The 15,490-nt window shown below is 41.0% G+C and overlaps 1 non-coding gene across 1 annotated transcript; it reads left to right on the top strand.

Moving 5' to 3' along the window:
- The first annotated feature begins 364 nt into the window (after positions 1-364).
- On the top strand, positions 365-437 carry Trnar-ucu (transfer RNA arginine (anticodon UCU)). The gene has a single exon. It is a non-coding gene; the product is annotated as a tRNA-Arg (tRNA).
- The last annotated feature ends 15,053 nt before the right edge of the window (positions 438-15,490 follow it).

Raw genomic sequence — 15,490 nt, 5'->3', positions numbered from 1 at the left:
ATCATTTTCTTATATTTCTTTATATCTTAGTTTGTCAAGTTGTATATTAGATAAGTTTTAATATATTATAGGGTATCTATATAGAAGATATATGGTATTCTTCTAGTCCGAGGTAAACGCAGCCAAAAGAGCGGGTGACCACATTGTCTGTCCGAGACGGTGTGCTACGTTCTAGGTTTCTACTGCAGTTCTGTCAGAATATAAGGTGGTTTACTCTTTAGAACTGCTTGTACGGATGGTATATCTTGCTGGCAGTCGGCATACTGATCCTGTGTGGCGTGATGGAGTTGTAGTCGGAATACAACAGAGTGACATATGTGAAAAGCATATACCTAACTGTATCGTGTCCATACTTTTTATAGTGGTCCACGTAGCGCAGTGGATAGCGCGCTGGACTTCTAATCCAGAGGCCGCGGGTTCGAATCCCGCCGGGGATGGTGCTTTAAGTTTAATCTCCACACAGATTTCATTTTACCGGCCCGGATAGCACAGTTGGTAGAGCGTCCGCTTCGGGACCGGTAGATCCAGGATCAATCCTTGGTCGAGTCACACCTAAGACTTTAAAAGATGAAGTTGTAACTTCCTCGCTTATCGTTCAGCATGAAGGGGATAGTGCAACGACTGGTTGACTCGTATCAGTATAATTGCTCGGGCGGGGCAGCTTACTTGCCTTCGGTAAGTCGTCTCAGTGATGCAGCACTAAATAAAAGAGCGGTGGAAATCCGTCCTGCAACAAGGAAGCACATTACACGTGCATGCACCCTAATGATTCCTTCGTCGTCATATGACTGAAAAATTGTTGAGTACGACGTTAAACCCGAAGCACTCACTCACTCACTCCATACTTGTTCATGCTGAACACTACAGGGCTTAGAATAACCCTTATCACTTAGCAAATATACACAACATATACGAAGATTAGTTTAAGATATACCTAGTCCAGTGCTAATAGAATAGCATTGACTATAATATTGTGTAGGTCTACATCTCTTTGCATTCTTATGTACAGGCAATCTACAATTTTTTTGGAAATTCCATAGCTGCAGGTAAACAGTCAGCTTTGAACATGGTGCTCTGGAGGGATACATAAGGCTGGCTTTGGGACGTACATTGTAGAGTGGGCCAGTGTTTAGGAAATGTAAAACGCTCTGCATGTATACTAAAGCCTACAACACTGTCTTACTACATAATTACAAAGTAATGGAATGTGTTTAAATGTTGGAACACTCAAGAATAAATCTGAATATTTCTGACAAGTATTATATATAAGAATACTATTTATATGGAAGACTGACACACTGGTCTGATCTGTGTGAAAAGAGCCGTTTTTCGTTAACTTTTATATTTTCACCATAAAGTCTTAATCAATAGCTGCGTTCACACCTATTTCATATTAAGCCTACTGGTGGGGAGTGGGGGGGGGGGGGGGGGTATATCTACGTGTGCTTATATACCTTTACATAAATTAAATAATAATTTTAAAAGCAGAAAAAAAGCCTTCACAATTCAAAAAATTCTTCTTCGTTTTTATCATATGTTTACGTAAAATGCATTGTGAAAAAGAAGAGAAAGAACACATCAACAAATTCCATGAAGAAGCCAAAGCCAATAAACCCTAGGACCCGCGTGATAAATGAGGAACCAGACATCTTAAACAAAGGATTGCACAACCATAGGACTTCCGCTTCCTCCATCCAAATGGATGAAGCCTGCCATCCTTTCCACTCAGATATACTTGTTTGCGGCGGCGTGTATCTCTTGAGATGGGCTCTGTAAGCGACCCTCATGTTTTGTGGGACCGAAACGGTGGAAGAAACAGCAAAACTTAAAGCTTGGGAAACGGAGTAGCTTCAATATTTTGAGAGCTTTTTTTTTGTTATTTACTTAAGTTCAGATCAGACAATGTATGTGATCTGCTTGTCGTCACACAAATATATATTTACTGTGTTTATTTATTTGGTTGGTGTTTTATGCCGTATTCACGAATATTTCACTTATATGACGGCGGGAAACCGGGCAGTGTCCGGGAGAAATCCACGATCATACGCAGGCCGCAGACGAAGCCAGCACGAACATTAGTAGGAAACTCCTGTGTCTTTAAGCCACGCTGGCGCGCTTACCATTCGGTCAGGGAGAGCTGGGAGGTTTGAATGGTCATTTTTCCATTCGACACCGTTTTGCCGTAATGGGGTGTTAAAGTTTTAATACTTCTTTTATACAACGGACGTCAGCATTACAGTGAATAGAAACCGACACAAAGCCCAGGGAAAGCCACGACCATCAGAAGAGATCGTATATAGACTAAATATATTTATGTACCCGTACCTGTAGCACAATGATAAACTACAGATAAACTGGCTATGTGTACCCGTGACAGGGAGCGTCAGGCATCAGTTAATTTTTCGCCTCCTGGATTTCACACAGCTCCATGGCTGAAAACTATTGACCATTTCTATTTTTAAGGAAATTATGCACAGCTTCCATTGGAATTTTGTTTATATAATTAAGGAGATCTGCATTTTTTGAGAGAGGTTTAGTTTGATAATTATAGAGCGTTTATAAATTACTACAGCCTTAATAATGATTAAGGTTCAAATGTCTCTGAACACCGCAGGCGGTACGTGTATTTGGTAATTTTCGGTAAAAATACTGTAAAACGCTACAGAATACAACGAAGAATAGCGCTGTGCAAGAATTTGACAACGCAAAGCCTGGACACTTGTTTACTCCTGGTATTACCGTTTATTGTTCCGATAAGACACAGACAAAATTAAGTCAAAAATACTTAACTAAATTTAAGGTAACGCGCGTTTGATCGCAACATTTTCCGATATTAAACATGTACCATATTAACAGCACATAACTCCTGTTATGAACTCGACCTACCACCGTTTTTATTTGCTGTCAATGTCGGCTGCTTGTTCATGTACTGAAACAAGATAAGCACGTATTTAGTAGACACGTGTGATTTGTCTGTCTGTCAACAGACTTCATTATTGTACAGAATTGCAACAATAAGGCATAAATATTATAATGTACCGCTGATGGATAAATTAAAATAAAACAGGCTGCTGATCCAGCCTATTGGCTCTCCACTGTTGTACAGCATTTTTATTCAACCCGCTCAGCACACTTAAATTTCAGGGGGAAGGGGGGGAGGGGGGGAGGAGGGGGGCTCAGACCCCTTCATCACAACACGCGCACTCCCCGCTTCTGCCGTCACTATTTCAATGAAAAATCACCAATCAACCAGCCCCGCTCTTATATAAGGTATATATACGCTTCGTTTTTTCTACCATACAACAAACAGCTACCGAGCTGTGACAAACAGCCTCGTTGCTATATAACGGTAATACGATTACAAGCATACAACAAACATATCCCGCTGTGACAGCAGCCCTCGCTGCTACATCGCGGTAAAAACGGTTACAACCATGCAACAAACTGCTACATCTGTGACAGCAGATCTCGTTGCTACACCAGATTAAAACGTTTACAGCCATACAACAAACAGCTAACGCTGTGACAACAGCCCTGGCCGCTACATCAGGGTTTAAAAGGGTTACAACCATGCAACAAACACCTACCGCTGTGTTAGCAACCCTTGCGGGCTACATCACGGTAAAAACGGTTACAACCATACAACAAACACCTACCGCTGTGTTAGCAACCCTTGCGGCTACATCACAGTAAAAACGGTTGTAACCATGCAACAAACAGGTATCGCTGGGACAGCAGCGTTCGCTGCTACATCACGTAAAAACGGTTACAACCATACAACGAATAGTTACCGCTGTGACAGCAGACCTGGGTGCCACATCACGATAAAAACGGTTACAACCATACAACAAACAGCTACCGCTATGGCAGCAGATCTCGCTGCTACGTCGCGGTAAATACGGTTGCATGCATACAACCAATAGCTACCACTGTGAGAGCAGGCTCGTTGCTACATCACGGTAAAAACGGTTACAACCATACAACAATCAGCTACCGCTGTGACAGCAGCCCCAGCTGCTACATCACGGTAAAAACGGTTACAACCATACAAAAAATAGTTACCGCTGTGACAGCAGACCTGGGTGCACATCACGGTAAAAACGGTTACAACCATATAACAAACAGCTACCGCTATGGCAGCAGATGTCGCTGCTACGACGCGGTGAATACGGTTGCAAGCATACAACAAACAGTTACCACTGTGACAGCAGGACTCGCTGCTACATCACGGTAAAAAAGGTTACAACCATACAACAAACAACTACCACTGTAACAGGAGACGTCATTGTTACATCAGGTTAACAAGAGTTTAGCTGAACACAACATATACCCCAACAAAAGCTTTTTTTTTGAATTGTAAAATAGAATGCTAGCAGCATTCTGGTACGTATAAACCCTGAGGGGAATCTTCATCGCAAGTGGACAAAGTTGTCCACTTCAAATCAAAACGTTATGCGGAAAACAGTTGGAGTTGTAGCCCGGACACAAAGTCAGTTCTATTGATGTCGTACACATATTTATTTATTTGATTTTTACGACGTACTAAATAATATTTCACTGATACGAAGGCTGCGTCGTAGTATACATAGGGAAACCGGCTATCTGGTTAAGGACGGAAATGGACAAATGTGAGTCGTAACACATCGTCATCTGTGTATCTATGCATCCAGCAAAAATTAAAACTCTGCATGGAAAACATGGTTTCAGGGGAGGGGGGATGCTGTTGCCCGGACACAAAAATCAAACCTATTTATATATTATATATAAGGAAAATAGCTATATAGTAACCATGGCAACTGCGAAAATGGACTAATATGAGTTACAATACATCGTCATCTGTGTATCTATGTATCCACCAAAAATGAAAACTCTGTATGGTAAACTGTTGGAGTTAAACTGTTGGAGTTATAGCCAGGATATGAAATCATATCTGTCCACAGTATGTATAAGGAAAATGGCTGTCTAGAGACCATGGCAACTGCGAAAATGGACAAATGTGAGTAGCAAACACATTGTCATCTGTGTATGTATGCAACTACCAAAAATTAGAACTCTACGTAGAAAAAATGTTGTTGTTAGAGCTTGGACACGAAATCATATCTATTTATACAGTGCACCTGAGGAACATGGCTATCTGGTAACCATGGCAACTGCAAAAATGAACAACTGTTTAGTTGCAATGTATCGTCATCTGTAGATCTATGTATCCATCAAAAAAGAAAACTCTATATGGAAAACTGTTGGAGCTATAGCCGGGACACGAATACCGACGGACGAACAGACGGACAAAATCGCACCAGGTGAAAACAGTTATAAACAATGTTAGTCCAACAGCTATAGATGCAAGAACAGTCTTCACTGCTACAACAGGTTAAAAACGGTTACAAAAGAAGTTAATCCAACAGTTCCCTCTGTGACAGCAGGCCCCGCTGCACCGCTGATAAGGGACATGTTTGCATAGCATGCACATTTGTGTAACTGAGGCGTTAAGGTCTTTCTTAGTCACGATTATCTAGGTGATACACACATGAAGTCAAAGATATTTCAGGATTAAAGGTAGCCTGTAATTTACAGCTTTGACGTGTTCAGGACTGCACACAAGAAAAGACTAAGTTTCAGGTAAGTGAATAGATTATATCAAGTTACTGATTGGTTTGACAGTGTTGAGCAAGCTACCCACTTCGCCCAATAACAGCGTGCTTTGGCTGAGGTATCGTATTATTTCCGGAAAAGTTGGCCGTAATGCTCTCCATTATGATTAATTCGATATACCAACGTGTTGTGTGTGTATACGGCATGATATTTCGTCTCGAAGATCAATATTTTCACTCGTATTTTGAGCTCACAAAAATTTTGATCATTTCGACAAAATGCCAGGCTGCTCAACACATTGGTAGGCCTATATAGCTTATAGTATTTCTGAAAGCTAACCTACTTCAAACCTCGCTACTGTGATCTGAGTCAGGTTGTGAGATCGTGATTCTACGACTGCATGTTGAAACACATCAGTGCGTACGATATACAACTTTTGTGCTCACTTTTTGGCCTCCCTAGAAGGGTGAAAGTTCTCGCGCTCTTGTCACCAAACACGTTACGTCTAAATCCAGGTTAATTTTTTCGCCTGCTTTTCCTGGTGCAGCATTTTTGATATTTAGTCGTACTTACAGGGACCGTTTCACGCTGGCCTAGCTGACAGGTTAGAAGCGAATCCCCACAGTGCCTATACTCAGAGGTTTTACGCTGAAGGTAATTACGTGTTTGTGCGGTTATAGAAGGTATCACGAGGCTTTATAAGAGTATTGCAACTGGATATGAATTCTCCTATGCTGTTGTAGAACGTTTTACCTGAAAGGCTTCACAAATCTATGCGTGTAGATTCTAAGAGGGCCTGGACTGGTATGACACCGTAGAATACGGCATCCACCAAAGCCTCAAATCGCGCTAACATGACATACATATATAGTTTATTACACAGCCAGCTGTACCACTCGTTTTGCTGAGATAACATATATTACACAAATCTGGAAAAATCAATTGTGCCGTCGACGAATTGCTTATACATGTAGTTGTAACTAAGATATATTGATATTATTTGATACCCCTATAGTGAGGTCATTACATCAATGCTAAGAGATTGTAAACTAAACATTTAAAACAATAACAAATTGAACACTCTTCTTCCAGGAAAATGGGCCGATGTACGAGCATCGCTTTCCAAGCAAGTGTCCTCTTTCTTCTAGTGCCATTGTCAGTGCACTGCGCCAAAATCTTACTCGTGTCTGCTCCTATAAACAGCCATTGTTTTGGAGGTGAGCTCAGTGGGACAGGACGTTTCCCTGTTGTTAGGATCGAATTTTAACCACAAAAATTACTTCCGGAAAATTAGTCATAACCAGGAAACAATTCACCCAATCATAATTAAAAGCAAACCCGATTTGAAGACTATAGAACAGGCATTGTTAGAATTTTCTGCACTCATGGAAAACGAGGAATTAAACATTTTCAAGCATCTGGGTACAGTGATGAGTTTACGAATTTATTGTGTCAGAACCTCTTGTGGAAAAAAGAAGGTATATACAGTTTGAAGAAAGAAAAGCTCGACTTAGCTATCGTCGATTGGTTTTAACCTCAGTTATTGCATATATCTCATTACTCGCGTTCTAGATTTGCCACATATTTCTGTTAGCACTGCTTTTGATGATTGTACCCGCGCCTATGTCAAAGTTTACTACCGACATGTCCTTCTGGGAGCGACTGGCAAACGCCTTCTCTTACGTTATGTGTTATCTGTTAAGCAGATACGCCATGCAGCCAGAGGTCATGAATAAGTTTGCTCCGGGGATATCTTCACAAGATGTCCTTATATAGCGGCAAGTTCTCGACTGTACCGTTCTTGGCTACCCTGTTCCCACCATGCCCAACCATATTCTCGTTTGTGGTTTGCAACCGGACCGGCAAAAACCTCTAGACAAAGAATTCGCTAAGATTTACAACAGATCAAAAAGCGACATTGTTCTGGTCATTTTTGGTTTCTCTTTCGGTTTTCTTCCAGAAAAAGTGGAAAACAATTTGGTCGAGGCTCTAAAAAGGCTTAACGTTACAGTTATGTGGAAATATCCGAAGCATGAGGACGACGGAAACATTAAGAAAGTTTCCTGGCTACCTCAGAGTGATTTACTGGGACATTCCACAACCAAGCTGTTCATCAGTCACGGTGGGACAACGGTCTCTTTGAGGTTCTCTACCACGGTGTGCCGACTCTATGAGTTTGCAAACGCTATGAGGGCTCAGTACTGAAAGGTAGGCCGATCTTATCACGTCTGCAGAAGACGATTTGTACGCTGACATTACTGACATCATGACAACTCCTATCTACAGCGAAAACATGCAGAAGCGTCGGCCATTTTTCACAGTCGGCTTCGACATCTGAGATCACGTGGTTCAGATTTATGTGTTGTGTCGTACCTTGGATACGACTGTCTCAGTTTGGTGTTGTTTGTGCTTTTCCTTATTTTTTATACTCTTTATAAATCAATAGTTTGTTGTTCTCACTGTGTAAAAGCAAAACAAGATAAAATCAAAATGAGTTAAATTGTTACCACTAACCACCTTAATACAGCCTTCAACGAGGTGATCGGATAAGTTGTATAAAAGCCATTGTTTAGTCCCAGTAAAACTCAGTGAACATGGGCTATTGTCGGCATTTGATGCATATGTTTGCAAATTTCATACGGAAAATTTTAACCCCGTAAATGTCGTGCGGCAATGATGTCAAAAGTGTTCATCGATTTCCCAAACAGATACTGGTATTCATTCCTTCATTTTGGAGCCTCATCTTCTTTCCCAACCATGATATTTCCAGAACTCTCAGAAAAGAGGGTAGTATAATTCCTCATGTAAACATGTCAGCATAGTTTAGAAACAAAACTGCTGTTGTCTCTCAGGCCAATAAAACCACTTGTGATTATCTCTGATGTCATCATCAAAAGTAGCTGTAAAGAAAAGGGACCGCTCGTGTTAATTGGGATAAAGAAGAGGTGACCAATTCAGTGCGGCCTTAAGCTCGCTTCTCACAGTTCCACAATAATTGTGTGCGTCACCCTCCTCATTGTGTTTCTATTTGGTGTGTCATTTGAGGTATTATTGTGACTTCATACGGGGTGTTTTAATGTAAATGTGTACAATATCGTGTGCAGTGTTATATTGTAACTGTGTGAAGTGATGTTCTGTAACTGTGTGAAGTGTCATAGGAGGTGTTTTTCTGTAACTGTGTAAAGTGTCATGAGAGGTGTTATACTGTAACTGTGTGAAGTAACATGTGGGGTGTTAAACCGTATTTATGTGGAGTGTTCTGTGGTATGTTGAACTGTAACTGTGTAAAATGCCATGTGTTATATTGCGCCGTTACTGTGCGGACTGTTATGTGGGGATGGTTTTTTACTGTAACGGCGTGTTCTTTGGGGGTGTTGTACTGAAACTCTGTAAAGTTTCACGGTGAGTGTTGTAGTGTAACTGTGTGAAGTGTCATGCTGGCTGTTATACTGTATGTCTGCGAACATTCATGTAAAATGTTAAATTGTAACTGGGTGGAACTAATTTATAGTTTTATACAGTAACTGTGAGGTGTTTACTGTAACTGTATAAAATGTCCTGTGGTGTATATTACTGTAACTGCGTGAAGTGTCATGTTGGATATCATATTGTAAGTGTAGAAGTGTCATTTAGGGTGTTATACAGAGACTGAGTGCCATTTGGGGTATTATACTGTAACTGTGTTGAGTTTCCTTTGGGGTGTTATACTGTAACTGTGTGTTATAATGCAACTGCGTGAAATGTCCTGTGAAATGTTGAACTGTAACTGTGTAAAGTGTCATTTGGGGTGTTATACTGTAAGTGTGTGATATTTTATGTGGAGTGTTATACTATAACTGTGTGGATCTCAGTGTGGGGTGTTGTACCGTAAGTGTGTGGATTGTCCTTAATAATGTTTTACTGTAAATGTGTGGAGTGTCACGTGGGGTATTACACTGTAAGTGTGTGGAGTGTCCTTTATTCTGTTGTACTGTAACAGTGGGGAGTGGCCTTTATTGTGTTGTACTGTAACAGTGTGGAGTGCCCTTTAGGATGTCATACAGTAACTGTGTGGTGTGTTATGTGGGGTGTTATAGTATAGCTGTGTGAAGTAGGGAGGCGACACCTAACGATGAACGAAGTAATGTCGTTTTGGAACAGTCGTGTTTTTGTCAATTTTGACAGTCCTACTGTGCATGTAGATTCTGATGTATTCGTTTTTTCATCTACGTATGTTCGCTAGTGGAAAACTGTTTTCATTAGCTTCTAATTTTTTCCTGTGGTCCTCTTTTTTCATAGTTTCACAGGGTGGTGGACTAAGGCTGTGTGCCGGTGGTGCATGCAGCGTTCGTCAGTGCTTTGCTATCCGATGTATAATATAGTGTAGTCAATATAAGTTTATTAGTGGAATAAATTAAGGGTTAATAATTATCATCAATTATGAATGGACTGTGTAATTCTACACCATCTCTCTCAGGGCTTCTGTCGTTTGATCCCAGGCCTTGGGTCGCCCTAGGGCTAACCTATCTGCCTGCAGGCATAAATAATGCTCACGGTTTTATGTAATAACCTCCGCTGTCTTTTGCACACAGATATATTTGATACAGTGGAGAAAATTCAGAGTGGCCGATGAAGATACCAGAATGGCGTTCTCTACATATCTTCCATGAGGAAACGGGGGAACAGGTCGGTCAGTGAGGAGAGGGGCGAATAACCTAGACGACCAACAGCCAGCCAGTATGCTTAGGTGAAGAATTTAAACATCATTCTTTCTGCGATAGGTGACAGATCTATAGCAAGCATTAGTCTAGTAAAAGTAGGGGAGTCCTTGTACAGTGCTGTTGGCAATGATAAAGCTTGTTAAAGTCAGTTGTGAGAGAGACCTTCTTGTTACTTGTACTTCAGGCCTCAGACCCCCCATTAATTTTCCAAAAGCGACAATGTTAACATCTAGAGCTGTAGCTCAGTCCCAAACATTCCGTGGCCAAAAAGCTTTGGTGCGTGCCTGGCCCAGCCTGTGAGAAACAATCCATAAAAATCTTGACATAGGTTGACCGTCAAAAGCTGGACCTTTCTAAGGGGACGTCACTCGCAGCCTCATCACTACCTCACACCTTGTGTCCTCTCGCCCAGAATTTCAAACTTTCAACAATAAAGCTCATACCTCCTCAAAGTTTAGACAGTTTTCAGCATTTTAATACCAAGCATGCACCTGTACACCAAACATGGCCGCCTGGGAGCAAAAAAGTCCTTCTCCAACCCAAACCAGGAAGTTACTGCAGATAACTAGCTTGGTATGGTATGATATCTGATGTTGACAGCTGGCTAGGTCATTGTGTAGGGGAGTTATTTTTAAGAAAGTAAAGTGTAGCAGAGTCCAACGATTTCCGAAGATCAGGGATGAATTACCAACTTTGGGTGTATTGTTGTACTTTGATACTGAGACTCTGCCTTCTGATGTAACACTTGGTTATCACCTTTTCAAGTCAAACCATACATGTATATACCACCCCTGCTTAGATCCTTTAGGTGTCAAAGTTACAATCACGTGATCTCAGAATGTAGGGCAGCGCAAGATGGACAAGGGAAGGTAAAAAACATGAATTTAACACCTCTACAAGCAGAATAAACAAATAAAAATGCGAACTTCTCGCATAACCCAGACTTTGATGAGTCTGTATATCCAGAACCTCAGTCCCCTACTACCATGACTAATTGGCCAGCTGCCACTGTCATGAGCTGCTCTGTGAGGTCAGTGGCAAAATCAGAGTGTACTCTAACAGATCTTGATGCTAATCTATAAACTGATGTGTATTCTGCTGTAACAATGTTAGATATCATTGCCTTTTTCACTGAAGTTTTTATTCCATTTTGTTAAAGTCGCAGAATTCGAATGTAATGCTAAGCACTCTGATAATCAAAAGGGTAAAGGAATAATTAAATCAGAAGAGTTAAAGTAAATATTCAATACTTTTACTACATTTATATTACTCATTGCTTCAGGTTCTGAATCAGGCCAGTCAGTCCCTGTTTGCCTATGGACAGGAGTTTAAGCAGTAATGTCTGGTCTCAACCCCCAGCCTGACATTATATGTCTTCAGGAAACATTCCGGGAAACCTAATTATAACTTTACTTTTCCAGAGTATGCTATAGTAAGAGTAGATAGAGAGGGAAAAGCCAGAGGTGAGTTGGTTGTGTTTTACAAGGCAAGTCTTTCTGTTACCGAGATTGCCTGTCAGAATAGAACCCCGCCAGTGTGGTAAACAATCCATTCAATGAAATTGATTCTAATGGTTTTAAGGCGTTGTTAAGTTCCCTTTCTGGGTCATATGTTATTTGTGGAGACTTTAATGCATACCACAGGCTGTGGGGTAGTGCCTATACCAATGTAACTTGTAACACTGTTAACAGCTTTGTCACTGACAGCGATTTAGTTGTGTTGAATGATGGGTCCGGTGCTGGCCCAGATGTAAGATGTGGTAAATTGCCAGCTACTGACTTATCACTCTGTACAGGAGATCTAAGCACCGGGGCAACATGGTCACTTGACCATTGTTCTCTTTGTGGCACTACCCAATCCGTATTTCCTTTGGATTATCTCCCGATTACAATCATGCTGGTATCCCCCACCCCCTCACCGGCTCGGATACCACAGTTGGTGGAGCGCCCGCTCCAGGAGCGGTAGATCCAGGGTCAATCCTGGGTCGAGTTACACTTCAGACATTAAAAGAGGAAGTTGTAACCTACTGTTTGCTGACCAGTGTATATTTCTCCAATGAAGAACTGGACACTATAATCAAGGACTGGTCTTGTAGTTATTATTTCTGAGCATACAAATACCCCAAAGTGCACGATAATGAGGACGTTTCGTCGGTGTGAAGAGATACTTTCTAGGAGTTTTGCCATGAAGGAATTGCTTACAAGACCGCACAAGTGTTTTCATACACTCCCTCAGGAGTGGTTATTTGCGTCAAACGAATACGTATTATACTCATCCGATTGATATGGTGTTTAATGTTATTGTGTAGCGAGAAGAACATCATGGATGTAGTAAGTGAATACACAACTGTGTGTAACTCGCTTGACTGACAATGCTTGTCATTAGTCTATCCCAGCGACTCATGACCATCAGCCACATGCGTCTAAATATGCTCGAAATAAACGCATCAAGTTAGAATTGACCGGGTTGCTTGTATAGTCCTGACGCAGATTCTTGTGTTGAAGCTGAGCGTAGATCGAGTATAGAAGCTTTGAAGTGGTTTATTGCCTGGGATAACAGCATAGATGCCGTTACTGATACCATGTGTAAGCTAGCGTTATTATCTTTTAAATTAAAAAAAGCAGAATTTTGTCGTAACTAGAGGACATTGATATCTGGCAGAACACTGAAAGACAGTTTAATTCCAAATATTGATATCTGACAGAACATTGAAACACAGTTTATTCCAAATATTAATATTGTACTGAAGACTTGCCACAGTGCTAGGCAGTCTCTCTCGTAACTGCTGTAAAGCTCCCCCTGTTCCAGGCAGCGTTAACGCCATGCCTGCATTGTGTGTAGATAATACCTGTGTGGAACTTGTGGTAATAGGAAGAACTAACAGATGCACCTTGTGCTTCAGCAAGTTATCAACCCATACATATATGGAAGTTTATATTGCTCATTATACTCTGCGTCGAGACAGCTTTGCCAGTCACATGGACTAAGGACACAGCCTATAGAACTGTATTATACGGCCATCGAATTTAAGTCGGTAATTTATCGAAGTGAAGTGAAATCTATAGTCCTTCTATAGTGACTAAGATCACCATCGGATCTTAATCACAAATATATTTTGTCTTAGAACTGCAGAACTGCTGTGATCAACATATGCTTATAAGGAGCATTATGGTGGGAGGCCACCGGGTAGGGCATAAATATTTGAGTATCGGGATAAACAACATGCCCTAAAATCCTTTCTTCTCATGACAGATTCTCGGTTTGCGTTGTTTGGCCCACCCTGTGGCTTTATTATTAGAGCGTCTGCCTCGAACCCCTTTCAGGTCATGCCAAAAACTTTAAGAAAACTGCACTACACACAACTGGTTGGCCTTGTGTCAGTATAAGACCTCCATTAGAACTTCCGATTTTCTGGAGGGGACGTAATTCTGTGAATTTCAGGGTGTAAAGTCTTTTTGCGCTGCCAGCCTGCCCTTTTTGGTGTACAGGTGCATGCTTGGTATCAAAAGGATGGAAATTGCATAAGCTTTGAGCAGGTATGAGTTTTACTGATGAAAGTTTGAAATTCTGGGCGAGAGGACACAAGGAGACATGTAGTGATGGGGCCAGATTTTGGCGGTCAACCTATGTCAAGATTTTTATGGCTTCTTTCTCACAGGCTGAGCCAGGTATGGACCAAAGTTTATTGCCCACGGAATGTTTGGGGCTGAGGTACAGCGCTAATCGTTAACATTGTCGCTTATGGAAAATTAATGGGGGTCTGTGGCCATAATGTGACTGGGTGGAGTATCATATCTGGTGTTATGATAATTCAGCTGCGGCAGCCACAATAATACAATGTATGTACATTCACCTAATGGCTTCACGTGGTGATGTGACTGAGAAATTTTCAAGTACATCGGAAAACATACATACATACATACATAAACTGAATTTTTTTTTTTCATAATCTAATCTCGTCACAGTAACAACAACAACAACAAAAAAATCGATGAAAGTTATGTCATGATGAACTTATTGGCACGCTTGGAGGCCTCCGTGGTCCATTTGGTTAGCGCACTAGCGCAGCGTAATGGCGTAGGAGTCTCTCACCAATGCGGTCGCTGGGAGTTCCACCCACCATAATGCTGACCGCCGTCGAATAAGTGAAATATTCTTGAGTTTCTTCGTCTTCGTCTTTCCCCGCCCCCATTCCCACACCTCCACCCCTCCCTGCCTATAGACGGAAGTCTTATGTGTTAGATTTATACATTTGGAGGTCCCCTTTATTAATTTGTGGCTGGAATTGTGAGGCAATGGTACTCTATATAAGCTTGCACTTAGCACAGATAGTAAGGTCAAAGCAATGATGACCAATATTGAAGTATTTTGTTCATTATAACCCTACACAGTTGGCGGCAGTACTGTTGTATATAGTCGTGAACCAAATGTGGAATCTCCTCGACTAAGCACCTGTGATGATACACTTTTTTACAGTATTGCAATCGGACATATTCCACCCCTTATACAAATCCCTATGTAGGTAGGCTTATAGCTTACACCAGCAAATCGGCCGTATATGTCGGAAGGCCCGCGGTCGTGGGTTTTACTGTTTTAGTTTTAAAATAGCGGCATAAAATAACAATACAATAAATAAATGTGTCGTATAAGTGATAAATTCTTGAGTGCCGCGCTAAACAACACAGAAATAAAGGAATAATAAAAATTTTCATCAAATTTTCTTCATACTCTATACTTATCACATTTTTATGGTATCATTTTTAAAGTCTTTATTAAGACCTTATGTAGGTTTGATTCCTGGTCTTTCGATTTCAAAAGATTATTTCGCACAACCTCCAGTCCACTCCCATTTCCACTTTTACACTGAAAGAGTTGTTTTGAGAGCTGTCATCAATGACCCCACCGCTGCAGGCTACTTAATGTACTATATAACTTTCGCACAACCATAGCTTACAGCCAATGTTTTGCCTTAAGAAAGCGGTTGATAATTTTATGATACTTTTAGACGTATCAGTCATGTAAGCCGAAATCACGTTTTAGAGCGAGAATTGCAGATTATCGGGTAGACTCGTGTTCACGTGTCAGTCCTACCATTTTGAATTAAATTTACATTGAGAAGCGGGATTTTGTATTACATGAAATATATTCCTATGTTTGCGTGTTATGACAGATAGCAAGCTCCGTACAAAAATATATAA

Source organism: Liolophura sinensis, chromosome 7 (genome assembly GCF_032854445.1).
Source record: "Liolophura sinensis isolate JHLJ2023 chromosome 7, CUHK_Ljap_v2, whole genome shotgun sequence".
Taxonomy (NCBI): Eukaryota; Metazoa; Mollusca; class Polyplacophora; order Chitonida; family Chitonidae; genus Liolophura; species Liolophura sinensis.
Note: the sequence above shows the minus strand (reverse complement) of the source record. Positions and strands in the feature narration are given on the sequence as shown.